We start from the raw sequence: 26013 nt of genomic DNA on the forward strand, positions 1-26013 counted from the left end.
GTGACTTCACGCTTGCACTCCACCACCTCAAATGGCCCAGTCCACTTGTCCTGGAGCGCCCTAGGCTCCACTGGCGCCATCACCCTCACTTTTTGCCCAGGCTGAATCTCAACCAGAATGGCATTCTGGTCATACCAACGTTTCATATCTGCCTGGCTTGGCTAGGTTCTCTTGTGCGAGAGCTCTGAAGCGGGCAGTCTGGTTTCGGAAAGCCAGCATGTAGCTAAATACTTCCTGGGGAGGTTTACTGGGGGCTTTTTCTAATCCCTCCTTCACCAGACTCAAGGGTCCCCTAACAAGGTGGCCATACAGCAACTCAAAAGGACGAAACCCAAGCCCTTTTTGATGCACCTCCCAGTAGGCGAACAGAAGGCATGGCAATAGGACATCCCACTTCAGCCTCAATGGCTCTGACAGGCCCATGATCAGGCCTTTTAAGGTGTCGTTGAATCTCTCAACCAGACCATTGCTTTGGGGGTGGGTAGAAGTGGTGAACTTATAAGTTACCCCACACTCCTGCCACAGGTCTTGTCCTGCCCCACATGTCCAGCTAAAGTCATGTCATGAGCCAGACCCAGAAGGAACGCTCTGAAACACTATGGTACCACCATCACACGGGCTGACCCAGGCACAGCAACCTTAGGCTCACTATACTGGAGGCTGTCCTTCCAATAAATCAGGTGAGATCCCAGCTCCTTGCCAGCCGCCTGGTCTGCATCCTGCTGCCGCAAACCCACAAGAGTAGGGCATGTCCTCTGTGCCTCAAAGAATGCCTCCCTGGTGGGTCCCCATTCCTGCAGCCAGTGTGACAGCTCAGGGACCTCTCCCAGTTCAGCCACCTGTTCCCCTGTAGGCTCCAGGGTGTCACCCTCAGGCTCCGCCTCCTCCCGGACAGTGGGAACTTCAAGGGGCCGGTTTCCTGCGCCCCATGCCCCTCCTCTTTTTGGCGGCACCTGGGCTACTGTTTCAGGCTCCAGAGGATGCTGACGGGCTGCCATTGACTTGCTGAATATGCATACCAACCCAGGCAGACCCAACATCTCCAAGTGTGACCTGTGTTCCTCCTCTTTCCAAGGGGAATCCGCCAGGTCAATGCCAAGCAAACAATCCACAGGCATGGTTGGACTCACAGCTACTTTCAAGGAACCTGAGACCCACCCATTCAAAGGGAACCTGTACCATTCTGCACAGGCACTCTGAGTTGTCCACTGCGACTACCTGGTAAAGTACATGGGGACCTATCTGCTCTTCAGACACCAGGTGACTCCTCACTGTAGTCACGCTGGCTTCTGTGTCTCTCAGAGCCTCCATCCTCTGTCCATTAATGGTCACTCACTGCCTGTACTTTTTAGTGGTCTCATGCACGAGGGTTCACTGGAACATCTCAGTGTCCCCTAGTAAAACAAAGGTCATCTCAGCTGGCTCCCATTCACATGGAACCAACTCCTCCCCAAGCAATACACTAACCGAAACCCTGGTATTGTGCAGTGCCAATTTAGTTTTGGGGCATATGGGGTCCCCCCTCACATGACCCAGCTGGTCACATTCATTACACTTATGCTGGGGACATCCTTCCACAGGTCTCCCTTTGGAGAGCCATGGCGTCTTTTCACAGGGGGGCTGGGAATCCCGACGCTGGGAACTAGGTTGGAGCCCTTTAGAGAGCTTCCCCTGTTTACCCTTACCCTTCCTCTTTCTTCTAAGAGGGACCCTGCCCACCCTTGGCATGGTCTCCCCATACCATCTGGACCCTGGTGCTCTCCCAGCTATCCGCTTCCTGAGCAAGGTTCCTGGGGTAAGTCATCTTGCTGCCAATTAGGTGCTGGTGCAGCTCTGGAAAATATAAACTGTACAAGTGCTCCCAAGCAATTAAATTGTAAATCCCCTCTTACCTTACAGCCCTTCACCCAGCCATCCAGTGACCTGCAAAAAGAATCAACACATTCCAACCATGTTTGGGATTCCTTCTTCTCATAACTATAATGTGTGCCCTAAGGTAACTATAACTCACCCCCCGCCATGCACAGTTTTTTCAGCAAACATTTTACTGCAAATATTACATTATTATCAATGTGTTATCAAAGATGTCATTAGAGTCGTAATTGGTGGGGTAATTAGCAGTTCATGGCGAGGGCACAAGTTATAGTTGCTTAAGGCACAAGTTATAGTTACTTGAGCCTGGCATGTGGCTCGTCCCTGTGGCAAACCACCCAATCCTGAGAGAAAGAGAGAGAGAGAGAGAGAGAGAGAAAGTGAGAGACTGAGAGAGATATAGCAATTTAGACTTTGGTGAATGAAATTCTTAGAATGAGATATTTTTGGACAAATTGAAAAGAAAAATGTTTTTTTTCAATTAAAAAGAGTGAGATCACCTTTCAGTATGAATCTTAAACTTTTGAAGTTTAAAAGAAATTAAAGAAGGAAAATGACCACAGACGCGCTTCAAGTAGAACCTTAAACTTTCAGTGTGAGTGTCTCTGACCTAAGTCTTTAGGCCACTGGTGACTCCTTACTGTGATATTTTCAGACAAACCTATGACAGTCAACCCACGCATGTGATTGTAAAAAAAAGTGAATGTTCCATCACAAGGAAGGTTTAACAGTCAAAACACTAGTAAATCAACAAACACACTCCCAAGCGATACTAGGATTTGAACCTTCATTAGGCCAGAAGTGACTCGGTTTTGCTCTGCATCAAAACATAACTGTAACATTTGTACCAAACATCTTGCTAGTTTTACGCATTGAAGTCCTTGATTAGAGAGACCATTGCAATTACAATCTCATCTCTTCCATCCCATTATGGGGAGAGAGTGACAGAGCCGTGATGGGAGACTCATGGCCACCGGGGTCCTAGTCGGCTTTCCACATCGTGCAGGAGTCGACATTGCTCCCACAAGCTGGAAGCTGCTTTAAATAGCAGCTCCCTCCTTGCAGAAGCAATGTTTTCATTTGTTTCCCTGCACGCATATTTGCATGCAGGGAAACAGATGAAAACTTCACTTTCTGCAAGTGAGAGCTATTTGACAGCTCCTGCTTGCAAAAAGTGAAGTGTTTGCTCTGACTTGGCGGGAGCTGTTAAAGCTCCGACCAAGTCACAGCAGACAGCTATGTCATCTGTTTCCCTGCACGCATATTTGCATGCAGGGAAACAGATAGGTATATATCTACACCTTGTAGCCCTCATTATATATATATATACATATATATATATATATATATCTATATACACGCACACTAGTTGGGTTATTTTTAATACTGAAGTCAATTTTGAAGCATGCATTCTCTCAAAGGTCCTAGTACCTTTTTTAGTTGTTGATACCTGGAACAGGTGCTGCCTTAAATTAATTAATTTCATCAACAAGGTGGTGGGAGAAGTGGTTGGGCTCATTTGTTTCAAATATTAAGACTCACCACTTTCAAAGATCACCGGTTAGATACTGCAGGAACAGAAAGTAAACTGTGTCTTTTTGAGCACTACCCACTTTTTTCAGATTGCACAGGGACCTGGACATTACTCTTTAGGTTTAGGAAAAATATATTCAGCACTTCAATGCACACTCTTCTGATTAAGCAAAAAAATTAATTAAAAAACACAATTTATAAAACTTTTTGTCTTTTTTCGTTATTGTGAATAGATGATAAAGGATGTGCTTGAACAATTCCATCTCTGCTCTTTACAAGTGATAGTGCCTTGCACATTGTCATAAGCCAAAATGCATTTACAATATGGAATAATTTGAGCCAATAAGTTAGTTCAGATTTTTTGGAAAGTGGATTATTGGTAAGGTCAGGTAAGTGCCTACACTTAGCAATAGGCCACCAACCCCCACTAGGTTCAGTTAGTTCTACATAAATTAACCCCAGCTCAACCCTTGGTAGCTTGGCAACAAGCAACAAGGCTTAACTTAGGAGACAAAGGGCCTCATTACGAACTCGGCGGGAAATCCCAACGAGTTCAGTGCTGGCGGTCTAAAAAAGACTGCCAGCCTGTTGAAGACCCTGCCGGCCCAATAAACAACATTCCGCTGGGCCTGTACATTGCAGACAGCTCCACATGGTGCCGTCGTCAATGTAGCAATGCGGCGGGTGCAGCAGCACCCGTCACACATATCACTGACATGCATGACGGGGCTGTGCACCGGGGCCCTGCACTGCCCTTGCCAAGCACATGGGCAGTGCAGAGGCCCCCAGGGGGGCCTGGGGTACCCATTCCACCAGCCTTTCCCTGGCAGCCTGAGCTGCCAGGGAAAGGCTGGGAGAATCCCACCATCGTCAGGCTGCCTGGCGGCAGAAGCCTGGCAGTGGTGGAGTCCCCATGTATATTATGTGGCGGTCCGGACCGCCATGCCGGTGGCGGTAATTTCCACCACCGCCGGCATGGCGGTCTGGGCCGCCATGTTCATAATTAGGGCCAAATTGTAAAAGTGTAACGCAGTCAGATATCACAAAACAGTAATTAAATAAAACACAGGAAACAGTTTAAAAATTCAAAACCAATATTTAAGAATAGAAAATATTTTTAGCCTTAAAATGACACCAAAACAAATAAAATCGGATAAAGGGAATCGAAGATATGAATTTTTAAAGAATTAGTGTTTTTTAGGGCATAGAAACTAATAGTGCCAATCTGGTATATGGTCGCACCTCGACTGGGGCAAAGTCAAAGTTTAAGGCTGACAGCGATGGAGGCCTGCTCGGCTACAGCAAGCGGAAGGCCTCGGTCAAAAGTTAACCTTCGGACTTAGTTGTTTTCTTGAAGATTTTCTTCAGAGGGACGAAGTCGCTCGTCTGATCCGACCTCTACGGAGCTCTTCCTCCGATACGCGTTGCGGGAGCCCTTGGTAAAGATTTCTACGTTCGGACTTCTCAATTTTTCGAGATGAAAATCCTTCGACTGTGGCAAACCTGAATCTTGAGCTGACGTCCCTGGAACCCTCTTCGGATACCCTGTGCGGGAGGTCCCGGTCAACTTTCTACGTTCGGACTTAGTCACTTTTTCAGAGAGTTTATTCAGTGGGGCGAACCTGCAAGTCAGGCCGGGTCGTGGTTTAGGCAAGCCGGCTAGAGTTGCCCCAGCAGGTCGGTCCCTTTATGGAGCTTTTTCCAAAACGTTCTCCAAACTTCTGGATCTTCTTCCAACTGGTCTTTTAAGTTCTTTTAGGAGTCCACAGCTCACCAAAGGTCCCAGTAGCTCTGAGTTGCCCCTTAAGGGTGAGGACTACAACTCCCAGAATGCACCTGGCTCAAACTCCTAATTGGCCACAGGACAGTGGTCAGCTGGTCAGTTTCTTCAGGTTTTGAATAAGGGTCTCTGGTTAGCAATTTTTCACCTGTAGAAAACAGGGAGTCCCTCCTTGAACCAGTTGAAGCCAGGCAAAGTCCTTCTTGTGGGGAAGCCCAAGTGTGCAGCTGGTGCAGTCCTTCAGAGTGCAGAGTCCAGGTACAGGTCAGGGGTCCAGCAGGGCAGTCCTTCTTCTCCTGATGTTCTTCCTTAAGGGGATCTGAGGTGTGGGTGCAGCTTTGCCATATTTATCATTGCTCCTGGGTGAAAAACAGGGGGGTCCTGGTTCTCCAATCAGAAGCTGCGTGGTTCTTCCCCTTGTGATGACCACTTCCTGGGAAGTGTGGCAAAAATCAATCCCAGTGAGCAACATTCTTCAAAAATCCATCATGGCTGAAACTGATTTTTGAAGCTTACATCTGGCTAAGCCCACCCACTGGTGCGGCTAAAAATCCTAAACACACCCGTCTCCTGCCCTCTTCTAATCTAATCAAGAGGGAACCTAATTCTCTGGGGTTGCAGGATGTGAGGGAAGTGCTGGGTTGCTCCAAATGTCCTTCCCTGCCTTTGGAGACCAGTTTGGCAACCCCCCCTTCCTGCTTCCCCATCTGCTGAGGTAGTTCTCCTCCCTCAGGCACATCCTTCTGTGTTCAGCCCCCAGGCAACTTCACACCTCATCAAGGAAGCCGGGCCAGGTTGCCAGAGGCTGACCAATCAGAGAAGGGCACTACAGAGCTGAAGATGGCAACTTTTCAGGTAGAGTTTAAAACTCTTTACCTGAACTAGTGATATTAAATCCAACAATTGTAAGTTGGGTGATTTATGATAACAATTAATTTGATACCAAACTTGAGGTATCTGACACTTAGGGGGACTTGTTAATTAAAATAAAGTCTCCCCATTTTAGCCTATGGAGGCCATTCACTAGGGTGAGGGAAAATGAATTTGGCTATTTTACCGCATGAGGGCTTATAAAACAATTTTTATAAGGTCCCTGCTTATAGTTACATGGCACCCAATCCTAGGGGCACGTAGGGCACACCTTAGGGGTGACTTATATGTAAAAATAAAGTAGTTTAGGACTTTGGAAGTACTTTTAATTCCAAAGTCGAATTTGCACATAACTTTAGTTTACAGCAGCCAGCAAGACAGGCCTGCCTTTAAAATAACAGTTGTTACCTCAGCCATGCACCTTTGGGTGCCCTTCCTATGCTGGTGTCCCTATACCTACATGCCCTACCATATACTGGGGACTTATAGGTAGGTATTGCCAATTATAATTAGCCTAATCTGCATATCTATTTAACACAGCACACTGGCCCTGGGGCTGGTAAGCAGTACCCAGGGCACAGCCAAGAGTTAGTAACCACCAGTATCTGTCTGAAAGGTTTGGAGGTGACCAGGGCAAAAAGGAGCACTTTCCTACAAGATTTATTTTGTTGCCTATATCAATTAACATATATGGACATAGCTGCTAATATTTTCTTTTAAGTCTCATTTATGTCTCCGCTTATGAATTATCAATGCAATTCATGTTGTGAATACTCTAAGGGACCTATTAACTAATGACAGTTTGTGGTGTCAATAATTTAGGATCCCAGTGTTCTGTGTTTGTGGCCCAATATCCATTCCAGATGCACAAACAATTTTTCATGTAATACAAAGATAAATGAGTAACTTTTACCTGACATATCATATTAACACATAATATAGGTGAAATGCAAAATAAACATTTGCCTGTGTTGTGTTGTTATTTTAATTATGCAGGTATTGTCCATTGTGTTGATGACTTCTGCATCTCTTGTGTAATTTCCCACACAAAATTCTCTCTGAACTCACAATTTCCACCCTCGTTATAAATGAACATGCATATGTTTATGTATGTAATTATGTATGCATGTATTTATGTAAGTATGTATATATATTAGTATGTATGTATGCATTTATGAAAACAGCTACAAAAAAGCAGAGTGGGGTACATGATATGAGGTAACACTATATGTAAGTTTGGGGAGGGTCCATCGGAAGGTGGGATGGCAAGTTAAAAGGCGAGAGCTAATAAGTATCTAAAAGGGGCAAAGGGATGTTAGTGGATGCTAAGAGGGATTGAGTGGGAGTGGGTGACTGTTGACGAGAGGTTTCCTTACAAAAGAGCAGTAGGAGGCTCATTAGGCACATTTTAGCTGAATCTTATTATTGTTTGAGGATTCTCTGTTGATTCTTAGGCTGGTACTGTTCTTTGGTCCCTTTTGCAAATCTCAGTCTTCCCTCTGTTTAGGCTTTACTTCAAATTTCTAGGCTGTGGATGTGTCACCAGGTAAGATGCCACTAATTCTCTCCTCAAATGTATCTATCAATAGCTAGCTTCTGGCCATGAACTTAATCAGGATTCACACTTCAACTTCGCAAAACTGGAATTATTTGGTGAATTTGTTTAAGGAGTTGGTTAAGTGGCAAAAGGTCCTCCGGGAAATTAAAGTTGTTAAACATCTGTAATTCAAGAATATTTAAAGTGGGGTTGTGAGGCTTGCAATGCAAGCTTTACCATGCTGGACATGCGGAACATTACAGTGCAGGTAAGTACAACGAGGGGCCTTTTTCAGCACTTTACTGTGAAAAACTTTACAATGCAGGTAAGACTTTTAATTTATTTAGTAAAGGAAATAGGGAGAATTAGGCAGTGTCATTAATTTTAAAGGTTCAGGGATAGGTAAGGGTATACATTGGTAAGGGGTAGTACATATTATAAGGGTTTTTAGGGTCCAGGGATGTGTAAGGATAGGGACTAGTTTCAGATTTTTAGGGTTCAGGGTTGGGTAATATTATGGGAGAGTAAGGTAGTGCGAGGTTTCTAGGGTTAAGGGATGAGTAAGAGTATTGGGTGGTCAGGGTTTTAAAGGTTTTTTAAAGTTTAGGGAGGGGTACGGGAACTGGTTGGAAGGGGGGTTTTAGGGTTCATAGATGGGTAGGGGTAATAAGCGTTATAAGGTGTGTCAAGGGTTCATGAATGGGAGGGGTGAGGGTTATTAACAGGTTTTAGGGTTTAAGGTTTGGTAGGGGTACATGGTATCAGGTGTTTCTAGGGTTAAGAGGTGGGCAGGGGAAGAGGACGGTGAGGGTTTTATTGAGTATTTAGGGTTCAGAGATGTAAGGGTAGGTGTTTGTAATTGAGTTGTACGTTTAAAGTATGAGTACAGGTATGAATTAGTAAGGGTTTTAAGGGCACAAGGGAGGGTAAGGGCTTTTTAGGGTTTGGAGCAGGTAAGAGTATGGGTTCTATATATATACATAACTGTGTGTGTGTGTGTGTGTGTGAATTAACCTCTTATTAACCTTCAGAACTACACAGGGATGCAGTCAAGGGGTAGCTTGCCTTTGTGCTCATCTTTCCTGTGACCAGCATTTCACCACTTGCACTGCACCATGTAAATAAACAATGTATTAGATACAGGTTGCAAAATGTCCATCTGCAAAGTGGGAACAAGCTGTGGGGTGACAGATTGGCACCACCTACAAATACAAAATAGCAAAGTGCAATCACTGTGTGGCAAAAATCTGTGTCTATTGTGTGTCAGTGTTTTGCTCCACGTTGAAATATCTACAAATCCGTTCAAGGTAAGCAGGAATTTAACCAATGAGAAATTATTTTAAAACTTTTGCCATAAATAATTAAGCCAAATGAGGGGGAATTCATTTTGGCACAAATATTACATGTGGAATGGCATCATGGTGTAGTCTTTCAAAAACACTGCATTGCTAGATAATAAATACTCCACATCCTCAAATAGATTCAATCTCTGGTGGTACACTTCAATTCCACCCTGCTCAGGGCTCCAGAGCCTTTTAGATAGTTTAAAAAAATATATACAAGCACCATATATATGCATAAATATATACACCTATTTAGAAGCCACTTACTTCATTGTTTCGGCATCCTTGATGAATATCTACAATTTTGTCCTTGGAGCAATCGGTTTATTTGACTGTATATTCAATTTCATATATTGATCCATACACCACCTGCAAACGTGAACCATTTGTAATGCCACATTATTGTCTGAAGTCAAAATGAACAAATATTGTGTAGATGATATGTATATACAACTTGGACACCTAATACATCAATATCTTTCTGCCATATTAATCCAGTCTAATTTGACATTATTCTCAGACCTAAATTAAGAGGTTTTCTTTCTTTTTTTCAATGCCACACAGTCAAAGAATGGATTAGAAAATCAATGAATCAATGAAAGCTGTCGCCAAGTCACAGCAGACTGCTATGTCATCTGCTTCTCTGCACGCATATTTGCATGCAGGGAAACAGATAGGTATATATCTACACCTTCTAACCCTCATTGTATATATAAACACTGTTTGGGTTCTTTTCAATACTGAAGTCAATTTTGAAGCATGCATTCTCTCAAAGGTCCTGGTACCTTTTGTGGTTGTTGATACTTGGGAGAGGTGCAGCCCTGAGCCCTGGCCCGCCAAGAACGAGGTGGTTACGTCTGTGGTGCCTCAGTGCCGCGCCACCGTCCTGGTATAGGCCCTCGGGCGCTCCCACCGAGGGCCTCTCCTTACTTCCCTAGGGCAGGGCTGGAAGGGGAACCCCTCCGCCCCCCCCAGTGACGTCTGATGACGTCAGCGCGCCAACACGCGCTGACCTCGTCAGAGGTCAACTCCCATAGCACTGGAAGTAATGCTTCCAGCGCGCCCCGAGGAGGAACTGATTAGTTTCTCCTCAGTTTGGGGGGCAGGGGAGGCAGAGAGGAATGAAAAGGGAAGGAAAGGCTTTTCCTTTCCTTTTCATGTTTCTCTGTGCATTCCTGCAGCACGATCGCATAGCGATTGTGCTGCAGGAATGCCCACAAGACACGACGGATTTTGTTTACTTTGTGTAAACAAAGAAGGGGGGCATTTAATCTAAGGCTATTTCTGCCCCCCCGGGGACAGATCAGACTTAATTAATTAGGCTGATCTGCCCCCCGGGGGGCAGAATCCTTTAGACACCAGGGATGTTTTTTTTTTCCTATATTGATAAGGGGAGCGACCTCTTAGGCAAGGGTCACTCCCAGGGGGGTAATTTTTTTACTAGGCCTTTAGATCCGCCTGTATTAATTAGGCTGATCTTCCCCCAGAGGGAGCAGAAGCCACTAGACACCAGGGATTTTTTAAAATTATTTATATTGATAAGGGGAGCGACCCCTTAGGCAAGGATCACTCCCCGGGGGGCAATGTTTTTATTAGGCCTTTTCTGCCCTCCCTCGGGGCACATCGGCCTATATTAATTAGGCTGATCTGCCCCCCGGGGGGGGGGCAGAATCCATTAGACACCAGGGATGTTTTTTTTCTATTATGATAAGGGGAGCGACCCCTTAGGCAAGAGTCGCTCCCGGGGGGAATTTTTTTATTAGGCATTTAGATCGGCCTACATTAATTAGGCTGATCTGCCCCGAGGGGGGGCAGAAGCCACTAGGCACCAGGGATGTTTTTTTAAAAATGTATATTTATATGGGTAGTGACCCCTTAGGCAAGGGTCGCTTCCTGGGGGGGGGCAAATTGTTTTTAGGCCGATCTGCCCCCAAGGGGGCAGAAACCACTTAGGCACCAGGGATTGGTGTGTGTATGTGTGTGTTTTGTTTGGGGGGGCAGCCCCTTGGGCAAGGGTCACTCCCCATGGGGGCACATTACTGTTGCCCATATCTGCCCCCCTTGGGGACAGATTGGCCTATTTTTGGAAGGCCCATCTGCCCCCAAGGGAGGCAGAAAGCCAACCAAAGACCAGGGAAGATCTTTTTTTTCAAAATAAGAGGGTGGGGGTATGGCCATACCCCACCCCACCCCTAAATAAATGGGGGCAAAGTTGTTCTTCCCACCAGTGAGCAGATGGGGCAATTACCCCTGATCCACACCGGGAGGGGGGGCAGAAAGCCTACGCGGTGCTAGGGGATTAAAAAATAATAATAATTGGGTGGTGGCTACCAACCAGTATGGGCAAGGTTAGGCCCCCACTCCAACTGAAGGGGGTAACAGTCTTTCAGCTCTCCCCCGCACACTAAAACATCTTATCCCACAGCAAGCAAGAGGACATTTGATTATTTTGAGTTTTGGATTTACATTTGATCCTGAGAGCTTGGCTAACTCTCAAAATCGACCCACTTGGAATGATGAGGGTTGAACTTTTGGACTTTGGGACACTGCTATGTAAAAAAATCCACAAGACCTAGGCACATCTGAAAACTAAACATCTGGGTGAACCCAGAATGGTGTTCTTCACATGCACCCTGCACCATTTTCTTACCCACAATGCCCTGCAAACCTCCAACTTTGCTGGAAACCACACCTTTTTTCCACATTTTTGTGATGGAACCTTCCGGAATCTGCAGGAATCGACAAAATTCCTACCACCCAGCATTGTCTCATCTATACCGGTAAAAATTCTGCCCCACTTGTCATCCTAAAACTTCTTTGTTTCAAACTGCCCTTTTGGACCCGCTTTGGTTCCCCCTCAATTTTGACATGTTTTTGGCTCTTCCCTGTCACAGGCACTTGGCCAACCTACACAAGTGAGGTATCATTTTTACCGGGAGACTGAGGGAAATGTTGGGTGGTAGGACATTCGTCCCGGTGCAGTGATCCCTCACAGAAATGTGGGAAAAATGTGATTTTTTTTTGTGTGCTAAATTTGAGGTTTGCTGAGGATTCTGGGTAAGAAAACATTGGGGGATTCACACAAGTCACACCTCTCTGGATTCCCTCGGGTGTCTAGTTTTCAGAAATGTTTGGGTTTGGTAGGTTTCCCTATATGGCTGCTAAACCCAGGACCAAAAACGCATGTCCCCCCCACAAAAACGGGTAGTTTAGTATTTGATCATTTTGATGTGTCCACATTGTGTTCTGGGGCATTTCCTTTCGCGGGCACTAGGCCTACCCACACAAGTGAGGTACCATTTTTATCAGGAGACTTGGGGGAACGCTGGGTGGAAGGAAATTTGTGGTTCCTCTCAGATTCCAGAACTTTCTGTCTCTGAAATATCAGGAAAAAGTGTTCTTTGGCCAAATTGAGGTTTGCAAAAGATTCTGGGTAACATAACCTGGTGAGAGCCCCACAAGTCACCCCATCTTGGATTCCCCTAGGTGTCTAGTTTTTAAAAAATGCACAGGTTTAGTAGGTTTCCTTAGGTGCTGGCTGAGCTAGAGGCCAAAATCCACAGCTTGACACTTTGCAAAAAACAGCTCTGTTTTTTGGGGGAAAATGTGATGTGTCCACGTTGTGTTTTGGGGCATTTCCTGTCACAGGCGCTAGGCCTGCCCACACAAGTGAGGTACCATTTTTATCAGGAGACTTGGGGAACAATGGGTGGAATGAAATTTGTGGCTCCTCTCAGATTCCAGAACTTTCTGTCCCTGAAACGTGAGAAAAAAGGGTTTTTTGGCCCCATTTTGAGATTTGCAAAGATTTCTGGGTAAGAGCCCCACAAGTCACCCCATCTTGGATTCCCCTAGGTGTCTAGTTTTAAAAAATGCACAGGTTTGGTAGGTTTCCCTAGGTGCTGGCTGAGCTAGAGGCCAAAATCCACAGCTTGGCACTTTGCAAAAAACAGCTCTATTTTCTTTGGGAAAATGTGATGTGTCCACATAGTGTTCTGGGGCATTTCCTGTCCCGAGCACTAGGCCTACCCACACAAGTGTGGTACCATTTTTATCGGGAGCCTTGGGGGAACGCTGGGTGGAAGGAAACTTGTGGTTCCTCTCAGATTCCAGAACTTTCTGTCACTGAAATATGAGGAAAAAGTGTTTTTTGGCCAAATTGAGGTTTGCAAAGGATTATTGCAAACCTCAATTTGCAAAAAACAGCTCTGTTTTTTAGGGGAAAATGTGATGTGTCCACGTTGTGTTTTGGGGCATTTCCTGTCACGGGCGCTAGGCCTACCCACACAAGTGAGGTACCATTTTTATCGGGAGACTTGGGGGAACACTGGGTGGAATGAAATTTGTGGCTCCTCTCAGATTCCAGAACTTTCTGTCCCTGAAACGTGAGGGCAAAGTGTATTTTTGGCCAAATTTTGAGATTTGCAAAGGATTCTGGGTAAGAGCCCCACAAGTCACCCCATCTTGGATTCCCCGAGGTGTCTAGTTTAAAAAAATGTTTTCTTTGGGAAAATGTGATGTGTCCACATAGTGTTCTGGGGCATTTCCTTTCTCGGGCACTAGGCCTACCCACACAACTGAGGTACCATTTTTATCTGGAGACTTGGGGGAACGCTGGGTGGAAGGAAATTTGTGGTTCCTCTCAGATTCCAGAACTTTCTGTCACTGAAATATGAGGAAAAAGTGTTTTTGGGCCAAATTGAGGTTTGCAAAGGATTCTTGCACACCTCAATTTGCAAAAAACAGCTCTGTTTTTTGGGGGAAAATGTGATGTGTTCACGTTGTGTTTTGGGGCATTTCCTGTCATGGGCGCGGGGCCTACCCACACAAGTGAGGAACCATTTTTATCGGGAGACTTGGGGGGAACACTGAGTGGAATGAAATTTGTGGCTCCTCTCAGATTCCAGAACTTTCTGTCACTGAAATATGAGGAAAAAGTGTTCTTTGGCCAAATTGAGGTTTGCAAAGGATTCTGGGTAACATAACCTGGTGAGAGCCCAACAAGTCACCCCATCTTGGATTCCCCTAGGTGTCTAGTTTTTCACAAATGCGCAGGTTTGGTAGGTTTCCTTAGGTGCTGGCTGAGCTAGAGGCCAAAATCCACAGCTTGGCACTTTGCAAAAAACAGCTCTGTTTTTTTGGGGAAAATGTGATGTGTCGACGTTGTGTTTTGGAGCATTTCCTGTCACGGGCGCTAGGCCTAACCACACAAGTGAGGTACCATTTTTATCGGGAGACTTGGGGAACACTGTGTGGAATGAAATTCGTGGCTCCTCTCGGATTCCAGAATTTTCTGTCCCTGAAACGTGAGGAAAAAGTGTTTTTTGGCCACATTTTGAGGTTTGCAAAGGATTCTGGGTAACAGAACCTGGTGAGAGCCCCACAAGTCACCCTATCTTGGATTCCCCTAGGTGTCTAGTTTTAGAAAATGTGCAGGTTTGGTAGGTTTCTCTTGGTGCTGGCTGAGCTAGAGGCCAAAATCCACACCTTGGCACTTTGCAAAAAACAGCTCTGTTTTCTTTGGGAAAATGTGATCTGTCCACGTCGTGTTTTGGGGCATTTCCTGTTACGGGCAGTAGGCCTACCCACACAAGTGAGGTACCATTTTTATCAGGAGACATGGGGGAACGCTGGGTGGAAGGAAACATGTGGCTCCTCTCAGATTCCAGAACTTTCTGTCACCAAATGTGAGGAAAAAGTGTTTTTTTAGCCAGATTTTGAGGTTTGCAAAAGATTCTGGGTAACAAAACCTGGTGAGAGCCCCACAAGTCACCCCATCCTGGATTCCCCTAGGTTTCCAGTTTTCAAAAGTGCACAGTTTTGTTTGGTTTCCCTAGGTGCCGGCTGAGCTAGAGGCCAAAATCTACAGCAAGGCACTTTGAAAAAAACACGTCAGATTTCAATGTAAAAATGTGATGTGTCCATGTTGCATTTCCTGTCGCAACTATTAGGCCTAACCACGCAAGTGAGTTACCATTTTTATTGGGAGACTTCGGGGAACACAGAATAGCAAAACAACTGTTATTGCCCCTTGTCTTTCTCTACATTTTTTCCTTCCAAATGTAAGACAGTGTGTAAAAAAGACGTCCATTTGAGAAATACCTTGTAATTCACATGCTAGTATTGGCACCTCAGAATTCAGAGATATGCAAATAACCACTGCTTCTCAACACCTTATCTTGTGCCCATTTTGGAAATACAAAGGTTTTCTGGATACCTATTTTTCACTCTTTATATTTCAGCCAATGAATTGCTGAATAACCGGTATAGAACGAAAGCCCATTGCAAGGTGCAGCTCATTTACTGGCTCTGGGTACCTAGGGTTCCTGATAAACCTACAAGCCCTATATGTCCCTGTATCCAGAAGAGTCCCACAGACGCAACAGTACATTGCTTTCAAAAATCTGACATGGCAGGAAAAAGTTACAGAGAAATACGTGGAGAAAAATGGCTGTTTGTTTTACCTTAATTTCAATATTGTTTTATATCAGCTGTTATTTTCTTCAGGAAAACCTTGTAGGATATACACAAATTACCCCTTGCTGAATTCAGAATTTTGTCTACTCTTCAGAAATGTTTAGCTTTCTGTGATCTAGCATTGGTTCCACACCCATTTCTGTCACTAACTGGAAGGAGGCTGAAAGCACAAAAAATTGTAAAAATGGGGTATGTCCCAGTAAAATGCCAAAATTGTGTTGAAAAATTGGGTTTTCTGATTCAAGCCTGCCTGTTCCTGAAAGCTGGGAAGCTGGTGATTTTAGCACACAAACCGTTTGTTGATGCTATTTTCAGGGAAAAAAACACAAGCCTTCTTCTGCAGCCCTTTTTCCCTTTTTTTTTAAAAAAAACGAAATTTTCGCTGTATTTTGGCTAATTTATTGGTCTCCGCCAGGGGAACCCACAAACTCTGGGTACCTCTAGAATCCCTAGGCAAATTCGGCATGGGTAGCTTATGTGGGCAAAATGTTATAAGGGCCTAAGCCCCAACTGCCCCAAAAAGCGAAAAAAAAGCTTGCCACCTGAGGGGGAAAAGGTCTGGCAGGAAAGGGGTTAAATAAATTAATTTAATCAATAAGGTGGTGGGAGAAGTGGTTGGGCTCAATTGTTTTAAATCTTAAGACCCACCACTTTCAAAGATCACCCGCTGCATACTGCAGGAACAGAAAGTAAATTGTCTTTTTGACCACTAGCCACTTTTTTCAGATTGCACAGGGACCTGGACATTACGCTTTAGGTTTTGGAAAAATATATTCCGCACTTCAATGCACACTCTTCTGATTGCCTTTTTTCGTTATTGTGAGTAGATGATAAAGGATGCGCTTGAACAATTTCATATCTGCTCATTACAAATGATAGTGCCTTGCACATGGTCATGAACCAAAATGCATTAATAATAAGGAATAATTTGAGCCAATAAGTTTGTTCAGATTTATTATGTGGCCTGTTTCAATTAATATATTTGGACATAGCTGCTTTTATTTTCACGTCTCCGCCTATGAATTATCAATGCGATTTGTGTTGTGATATGCTCTAGGGGACCTATTAACTAATGACAGTTTATGGTGTCAATAATTTAGGATCCCAGTGTTCTGTATTTTGTGGCCCAATATCCATTCCAGATGCACACACAATTGTTCATGTAATACAAAGATAAATGAGTAATGTTTCCCTCACATATCATATTAGCACATAATATAGGTGAAATGCAAAATAAACATTTGCCTGTGTTGTGTTGCTATTTTAATTATGCAGGTATTGTCCATTGTGTTTGATGACTTCTGCATCTCTTGTGTAATTTCCCACACAACCTGATCTTGGAACTCACAATTTCCACCCTGGTTATAAATGAACGTGTTTAAGGTTTCTCTGTTGAGTTTTAGGCTGGTACTGTTCTTTGGTCCCTTTTGCGAATCTCAGTCTTCCCTCTGTTTAGGCTTTACTTCAAATTTCTAGGCTGTGGATGTGTCACCAGGTAAGATGCCACTAATTCTGTCCTCAAATGTATCTATCAATAGCTAGCTTCTAGCCATGAACTTAATCAGGATTCACACTTCAACTTCGCAAAAGTGGCACTGTTTGGTGAGTTTGTTTAAGGAATTGGTTAAGTACCAAAAGGTCTTCCGGGAAATTAAAGTTATTAAACAATTGTAATTCAATAATATTTAAGGTGGGGTTGTGAGGCTTGCAATGCAAGCTTTACCATGCTGGACATGCAGAACATTACAGTGCAGGTAAGTACAACGAGGGGCTTTTCCAGCAATTTACTGTGAAAAACGTTACAATGCAGGTAAGACTTTTAACTTATTTAGTAAAGGAAATAGGGAGAATTAGGCAGTGTAATTAATTTTAAAGGTTCAGGGATAGGTAAGGGTATACGTGGGTAAGGGGTAGTACATATTATAAGGGTTTTTAGGGTCCAGGGATGTGTAAGGATAGGGACTAGTTTCATATTTTTAAGGTTCAGGGTTGGGTAATATTATGGGAGAGTAAGTTAGTGTGAGGTTTCTAGGGTTTAGGGATGAGTCAGAGTATTGGGTGGTCAGGGTTTTAAAGGTTTTTTAAAGTTTAGGGCGGGGTAAGGGAACTGGTTTGTAGGGGGGGTTTAGGGTTCATAGATGGGTAAGGGTAGTAAGCGTTATAAGGTGTGTTAAGGGTTCATGAATGGGCAGGGTGAGGGTTATTAACAGGTTTTAGGGTTTACGGTTTGGTAAGGGTACATGGTTTCAGGTGTTTCTAGGGTTAAGAGGTGGGCAGGGGAAGAGGACGGTGAGGGTTTTATTGAGTGTTTAGGGTTCAGAGATGGTAACAGTAGGTGTTTGTAATCGAGTTGTATGGTTAAACTTTGGGTACAGGTATGAATTAGTAAGGGTTTTAAGGGTGCAAGGGAAGGTAAGGGCTTTTTAGGGTTTGGAGCAGGTAAGAGTATGGGTTTTATATATACACATATATATGTGTGTGTGTGTGTGTGTGTGAATAACTTCTTAATAACACTCAAAACTACCCAGAGGTGCATTCAAGGGGTAGGTTGCCTCTGTGCTCGTCTTTCCTGTGACCAATATGTCACCACTTGCACTGCACGATGTAAATAAACAATGCATTAGATACAGGTTGCAAAATGTCCATCTGCAAAGTGGGAAGAAGCTGTGGGGTGACAGGTTGGCACCACCTACAAATACAAAATAGCAAAGTGCAATCACTGTGTGGCAAAAATCTGTGTCTTTTGTGTGTCAGCATTTTGCTGCACGTTGAAATATCCGCACATCTGTTCAAGGTAAGCAGGAATTTAACCAATGGGAAATTATTTTAAATCTTTTGGCACAACTAATTAAGCCAAATGAGGGGGAATTTATTTTTGCAAGAATGGAATGGCATCATGGTGTGGTCTTTCAAAAACACTGCATTGCTACATAGTAAATACTCCACCTCCCCAAAAAGATTCAGGGGGTCATTCTAATCTTGGTGGGCGGCGGGAGCCGCCCGCCAAGCGGGAAACGCCAGAAGACCGTACTGCGGTCATTCTGAGTTTCCCGCTGGGCTGGCGGGCGACCGCCTGAAGGCCGCCCGCACGCCCAGCGGGAAACCCCCTTCCACGAGGATGCCGGCTCCGAATGGAGCCGGCGGAGTGGAAAGGGTGCGACGGGTGCAGTTACACCCGTCGCGATTTTCAGTGTCTGCTATGCAGACACTGAAAATCTTTGTGGGGCCCTGTTAGGGGGCCCCACGACACCCATTCCCGCCAGCCAGGTTCTGGCGGTCAAAACTGCCAGAACCAGGCTGGCGGGAAGGGGGTCGGAATCCCCATGGCGGCGCTGCCTGCAGCGCCGCCATGGAGGATTCTTCAGGCCAGGGGAAAACCGGCGGGAAACCGCCGGTTTCCCTTTTCTGACCGCGGCTTTACCGCCGCGGTCAGAATTGGCCTGGATGCACCGCCAGCCTGTTGCCCGTGCATCCGCGGTCCCCGGCCCTGGTGGTCTATGACCGCCAGGGTCGGAATGACCCCCTCAGTCTCTGATGGTAAATTTCAATGTGACCCTGCTCAGGGCTCCACAGCCTTTTAGAGAGAATTAAAAAAATATATACAAGCACCACATATATGCATAGCTATGTACACCTATTTAGAAGCCACTTACTTCATTGTTTCTGCATCCTTGATCATCTACAATTTCATCCTTGGAGCAATTGGTTTCTTTGACTGTATATTCAATTTCATATGTTGGTCCATACACCGCCTGAAAACGTGAACCATTTGGAATGCCACATTATTGTCTGAACTCAAAATGAACAAATATTGCATAGATGATATGTATATACAACTTTGACACCTAACATATCAATATCTTTCTACCATATTAATCCAGTCTAATTAGACATTGTTCTCAGACCTAAATTAAGATGTTTTCTTTCTTTTTTTCGGTGCCTCACAGTCAAAGAATGGATTAGAAAATCAATGAACTGAGCCAAACATCAACAGAGATATTGTAAATATAGGAACTGGAAGAAAGAAAAAAGCAATCTCAATTAATATCATTAGTTGTTTTATCATTAATATGTGTGTTTTATGTCAAACAGAAATCTCTAATAACCAGTTGTTTGGAATGTAATTACGTTGTTGAATAATTGAGTTTATACACAGGTTTGCCATGCCTAATCACTGCTGACTTAGTTGATGTGCAGAGAACACTGGTAACTAATTATATATTCATTATGTTTCAATTTGAGAATTTAGAGCTGAATCGTATTTAACAGTACTAAAACAGGAGTAAACTATAATTTACATTGTAAATAACAATTGCAAACTAGGGAAAACTATCCATTCTTGTAGGTAACTAAAAACTGAAATAGAAATCCTGTGGTTTACATTCATCAGACACAGAGGAAAGAGAATTTAAACTCAATAGGAGGACACAAACAAGGTAGTTAGTTACTTGTGACTTTCCTAAATATAAAAGTGATTGTATATTATATGATCATGTGCTGCATCCATAGACCTATATGAAATTAAATGAATAGGATGAATGCTCTTGCATTCAGTATGTAAAACTAACAAACATGTGGCTAGGCATCTTTTGGAATGCATTTGAAAAACAATTGATATGATTTGCAATATTACACAGTAGTATTTATGCACCACAGAAGCAGGAGGAGGAACAATCTAATTGTATTCAGTGTCATGAACAAGACCTATTATGGTCATAGAAAAGTGACAGTAAACTCATAGAAAAATACATCAGCATGAGTAGACTAAAGTTACAATTGCAAATAGTTTCTGAATTGGGTTCTCAATGTCCAAACGCCTATTAATACATTGTCACCAGCGTGAACAAATCTGCCTAGCACATTTTCTCTTTGCAGAGAGAACTCGATTTGACGTTTATATCCGCAAACGTAATAGGTGCACTTTATTTAGCTAATAAAATATATAAAAAGGCATTGCAATCATACACTGCATCAAAGTGTGGAATGGCCGTAGTCTGGCTGTCCTTGCCTCTTAGAAAATCAATATTTTCACATTACGAACGAGAAATCTGAGCGAACAGTTTTATCGCAGAATACCTGAAAAGCACTGAAAACAAATCTTTTACTGTTGCGCCCTCATTTATCCACGTGGAATTAGCAGTTTCAAGGCTTTAGCCACATGTTAACAAAGGCAGAGAATGACTGGCCTATGCAAAAATCTCATGATTTCACTGTATACATCTTCCATATGTAAGAGGAATTACTGAATGTTAGGTAGAGTTGCAGCTGAAAAAACAAGGATGGGTTGTAAGTCAAGCTATGCTCAACTGATTTCCTTTGTTAAGCACTCCTCTGCCATTTATATGGCCTAGTATAGCTGTGGATAGTCTTGCACGTGGACCTCTCACACAGTCGATACTGTTTGAGCATTTATACACTTGGGACTGTTTGTGTTGAACAACGTGATTGGTTCCTGTTTATAACGCAATGTTTGATTGGGAGGGATAGTACCAAGAGTTGCCAATGGGTACGAGAAGATGATGTAATTAGTCCAAATGTCCCACAGTCAGGTACTCCTTGTGTTTCTAAGCATATGTTATTCCCTGTCCCGCTGTCAGTGTTAGGGTCTCCATTTCTCTGTGTGCATCACAGTGTCTCCGTGGTTATCTCTGAAGTGGTTCTAGCAAAAACCTTTGGTCAAACCTATATTTATGTATAAATCGTCAAGAAAGGGGTTCATTAGGTAGATAAAACCACCCTGCTGAAGGCCTTGTTTGAACAAAATGTCATTTCTTCAGGCTTGTTTTTGGTTCTTTTAAGGAGGGATTCTTTGTTCTATTCTTTAAACAGGGAGGGCCACCCTTGCCCCTTGCACTCTTCCCCCGATCTATTCCCCCTCTCCCATGCCTTGTGCTGCTCCTCTTCCTACACTTGCTTTTTCTTATCCCTACAATGCCATCTACCCCAGCACATCACCCCAACCTTTCTACCCACCTTCTTCACTCTTCTTATCTTCATAATGTTGTCCTCTTCTTCCCTCCTGCGCTGTCGCCTACACATAGAAAAGACCACTGCAGCTCATTTTTAAAATGATCATTTATCTTTCCCAGGAAAACATTATCTTTTTGTGGAAAATGTATTTTGTAATGTTGGCTTTTCTCTAAATTGAAGTTTCATCAGGCTGTTTTTGTGAGGTTGACTTACTTCATCTTAGAAATTCATCATTGTTAGACTTGGCATCTTTGGCATGGTCTCCCCTAACTTTTTGTCTCTGCTTCCCAGGTTGTTTCTGTATGCTGGACTCTGGTTTTGCTGTTTTGTTTGCTCTGGGCACTTTACCACTGCTGACCAGTGCTAAAGCATAAGTGTGCCCTGTATAAATTACATGTGTACATTGGCTTATCCATGATTGGCATATTTGATTTACTAGTAAGCCCCTAGTAAAGTGCACTAGAGGTGCCCAGGGCCTCAAATGCTACTAGTGGGCCTTCAGCACTGGTTGTGCCACCCACATTAGTAACCCTGTAAACATGGCTCAGACCTGCCACTACAGTGTCTGTGAGAGCAGTTTAAAACAGACAATTCGAAGGCCTAAACCTTCCCTTTTCATACATGTAAGACACCCCTAAGGTAGGCCCTAGGTAGCTCCATGGGAAGGGTGTACTGTATGCTAAAGGTGGGACAGGTACTTATGTGTTTTACATGTCCTGACAGTGAAATACTTCCAAATTCGGTTTTCACTTTTGCAAGGCCTGTCTCTCTCATAGGTTAACATGGGGGCTGCCTTTAAATATGATTAGAGCACAGATTCCCTTTGGGAGAAGATAGACATGGAGTTTGGGGTCTCTGAACTCATAATTTAAAAATACATCTTTTAATGAAGTTGGTTTTAAGATTGTGTGTTTCAAAATGCCACTTTTAGAAAGTAGGCATTTTCTTGCTTAAACTATTCTGTGACTCTGCTTGTTTGTGGAATCCCAGTCTGGGTCAGTTTGACATTTAGACGGTTTGCACCTCTCCTCTAGACAGTGACACAAAGGGAGCTGGGGTGCAGCCTGCATATCCTGATGGGCCATCTGGGCTGAATGGAGGGGAGCAGTGGTGACTTACACCTGAAAGGGCTGTGCCTGCCCTCACACAATGCAGTCTCCAACCCCCTGGTGTGTGTGTGCGGCCTGGCCTGGGCGAGGCAGGATCTTGAAAACAACAGAGACTTTTCATTGAAGTAGGCCTACTTCAAAGGCAGAAAGGGGTATAAAAAGAGCACCCAAAACCCCTGAAAATCAGATTACTTCTGGAACCAAGAGCAACCTCTGCCAAGGAGAAGAGCTGGAGAGCTGGAGGAGTATTGCCCCTTTGCCTGTGACTGTGCTTTGCTGGGTTGGCCTGCAGTAGCTGCTTCTGCCTGAGAGCGGACAAAGACTGACTTTTGTGTGACTTCCCACTGGTGAAGAATCTCCAAGGGTTTGAACTGAGCTTGCCTTCTGTTGTTGAAATCTCAGGGACAACAAAGAGTTCTCTCTGCCAGCACCTGGGCTTTCTGCTGAGAGTCCTGCTTGCCAAGTGTTGCCCTGACCTATCTCTGGGCCCTTGAAAGGTGAAGCTGTTGGAAAGAGACAAATATCCACGCAAAGACTGCCTTGCAGGGAAACTTTCTATGCTGCACCTGCCTCACAGCTGATAAACGATAGCCTTGCAGCTAAAAACTATGTTTCACCTGCATCAGGACAACATGGTTGGAGAAATGACGCGCAACCCCTGCAGTGACTGCTGTTAACGACACAAGCCCCCATGCAGCGTGGTTTTCTTGCCACCGTATTCCAATCCAACATTGCTGGGCCTGGAAAATCAACACACAGCCTGCCCGGACCCGAGGTGCCCGCCCAGATCAACGCATCGCTCTCCTGTAGGATAGAAGAAATGGCGCACGCCGACCTGACCGAAGGAGCATTAGCGCACGTTCTTGCTTGCGGGCGAGAAATTGAAGCAGCGCTCGCCTTTTTTGTCGCACACTCGTCTGTCTGGCTTTATTTTGATGCGACCAAGGTACTTTTTTGAAATAACAGTGTCATTACCTATTTTTCTAAACCAGTGTTGTGTCATTTTGTAGTGTTTTCACTCAGTTACTGTGTGTGTTGGTACAAATAATTTACACCTTGCTTCTGATGTCAAGCCTGCCTGCTCGTGCCAAGCTACCAAGGGGATGAGCGGGGTTAACTCAGGGTGATTCTCCTTTACCCTGACTAGAGTGAGGGTCCTTGCTTGGACAGGGGGTAACCTGACTGCCAACTAAAGACCCTATTTCTAACAATCATAATGTTGGATTATCATCCATTTATGTAGCTTTGTGTATCTGTGTCTCTACACTATTATGCTTCTTAGTATTTACCACTCATGGAAAGTGTGTAATTGTCTCTCTGAACTGTCCTTGGGTGTGTGTTTGTGTCTTTGCTCCTGACATGATTGTTAGTGCATTAATGTCTAAAATGAGCCAGTGTCTCCATATTGTGGGTCCACGCCTCACAGTTCACAGGTCTGCATCCTGTGCCTCATTTTGATCTCCCTCTAGCATCTTCTTCTGGTGACCATGTCTGGCTGTCCCAAGACGAGTGTAAGTATCTCACTGCCTGATTTCCATGCCAGCAAGGAACCTCAAGAAATGAGACAACACTTACAATGTGGCTGTTGTGAGGGGTGGAATGCTGGAGTAGTGATGGAAGCACAGTGGTTAGGAATAAAAAGAAAATCTTCATGGTAACAAGGCTTTAATTGTCTTAGTATGTCAAACAAAAGGCATACTTCACTACAATTTTGCGAAGGTCTTTTTATCTGACGGTCACTGCTGCCTAACCCAATGTTCATGTCTTACTGTTCTTGTATTCCACAAGTCCTATTCTAGCGCAATATTTGACTGTCCTTGTGCAGTGAAGCATCATTCTTTCCTTGTCTCAGCATCCATATCCCCCTGTCTTTTTACTCTCCCCTGTCCAGCTAGTGCTAAATTATGTGTTCCTTTCTCACAAGTGTTATTTCTTCATCAAGATGAACCCATTGCTAAGAAAAAGAATGACATTTGCAAAATACATTTAAAGGAACATAAATTGAATAGGACGTGAAAAAATAGGAGCTACCCACCTGCTTCCTTGCTTTGGTGATATCTCCCACTTTAAAATGGCTGGGATGGTCGCTTTCATCATTGAATTTTTGAAGGGCGTGTTTTAGGATTGACTGCAGCTCTTCACTGGGCGAGCACACTGATGACACATTGTGTGTGGAAACATCCCACGACTACCATCTTAAAGACCAACATCAAAACCATCAGTTACAGGAACAGACATTTCATCTATCACTTCACAGCTTTTGGAAGGTTTCAGTTGCTGCCCACCAAAATGTGACCAGTTTTTCCAATTTTCTAACACAGTCCTTCTTGTGTCTTTCTGTGGGAGAAGGTGTCCGGTTTGTAGGGACACAAGGTATTGTTTGTGTGTTATTAGGATATTTAGTGGGTTATGGTAATAAGGATGAATTATGGCTTTAGGTTGCCCAAGGTGTTTATGGAGAGGAGCACACACAACATGACATTGAACATAGGCAATTATCAATAACAGGAGGTTTTCAAACTAAGTGTACCAAGTGACACCCCATAAAAGTAAAGTTTCTCTCTTTCAGTCTATTTGATGTCACTTGGAGCCTACACTGTGGAAGAAACTCTGTCATTAATAGCTATTCATTTATAAAACTGTTTATCAGAAACTTTAGATTTCAACCTCAATTACTCTGTGCTCTAACTTCAGAGAAATGCATAGTGAGTGTAGTCTTTCATCAGCCTGAAGTCAAAATGAAACAAGCATTGGCAAAGTCAATAGGTCTCTCCTATGGGTGATCTATTGTTCTTGGCAATAGTGTGGGAGTTGTGAACGGCAGCGCGGGTGGGGTTTGTGAAAGACAGCGGTTAACTTAATGGCTGAGTAGTTCACCCAAAAAAGGTAAACAAAGGCAATCATACCTCCAGCACTGCCAGTGACCTTTCCATGTACTCTAAAAGTGCACATAAATGCTTTGAGTGGGGCTTTTTTCCATTATTCATTGGATCTGTGCAGTGAAATAGGTGACTGCTAATGAGCTCAATGTGAATATGTTCCATTCATTATTATCTAAAGGTGGGGGAACTGGGATGGGAAATATCAAATATGCTGATGACAGGGTAAGGAAAAAAATCACGAGGTGCGTGCATATGGTATTCACTTCAGGGAGGAGGTACAATATGTGCATGAGAGATGTGTGAAATCTTTTAGGGGTCTACAAAGAAAAACAGGATAAAACAGATTGTCTGAGTAGACAGACATTACTCATAGATTAATGACTGGACCAAGGAAGTGGATGAGAAGGTAAAGGCTGTTTGAGGTAACTTAGATTTTCCCTAATATTGAACATGCAAAATGTTGAAATGATGCCCACATGACAATGGAACACACAAAGTATAGCAGAAAGGTTCCAAAAACAAATCCCTGATGGATTTTGGGAATGTTGTTACCGCTGTATTTTTTTCTGTAACAATAATGTTGGAGATAACAAGCTCCACAGGATTATTGGCTCATAGCAAAAAAGCCAGAGTGTAAATA

This window comes from Pleurodeles waltl, chromosome 11, assembly GCF_031143425.1.
Source record: "Pleurodeles waltl isolate 20211129_DDA chromosome 11, aPleWal1.hap1.20221129, whole genome shotgun sequence".
NCBI classification, from domain to species: Eukaryota; Metazoa; Chordata; class Amphibia; order Caudata; family Salamandridae; genus Pleurodeles; species Pleurodeles waltl.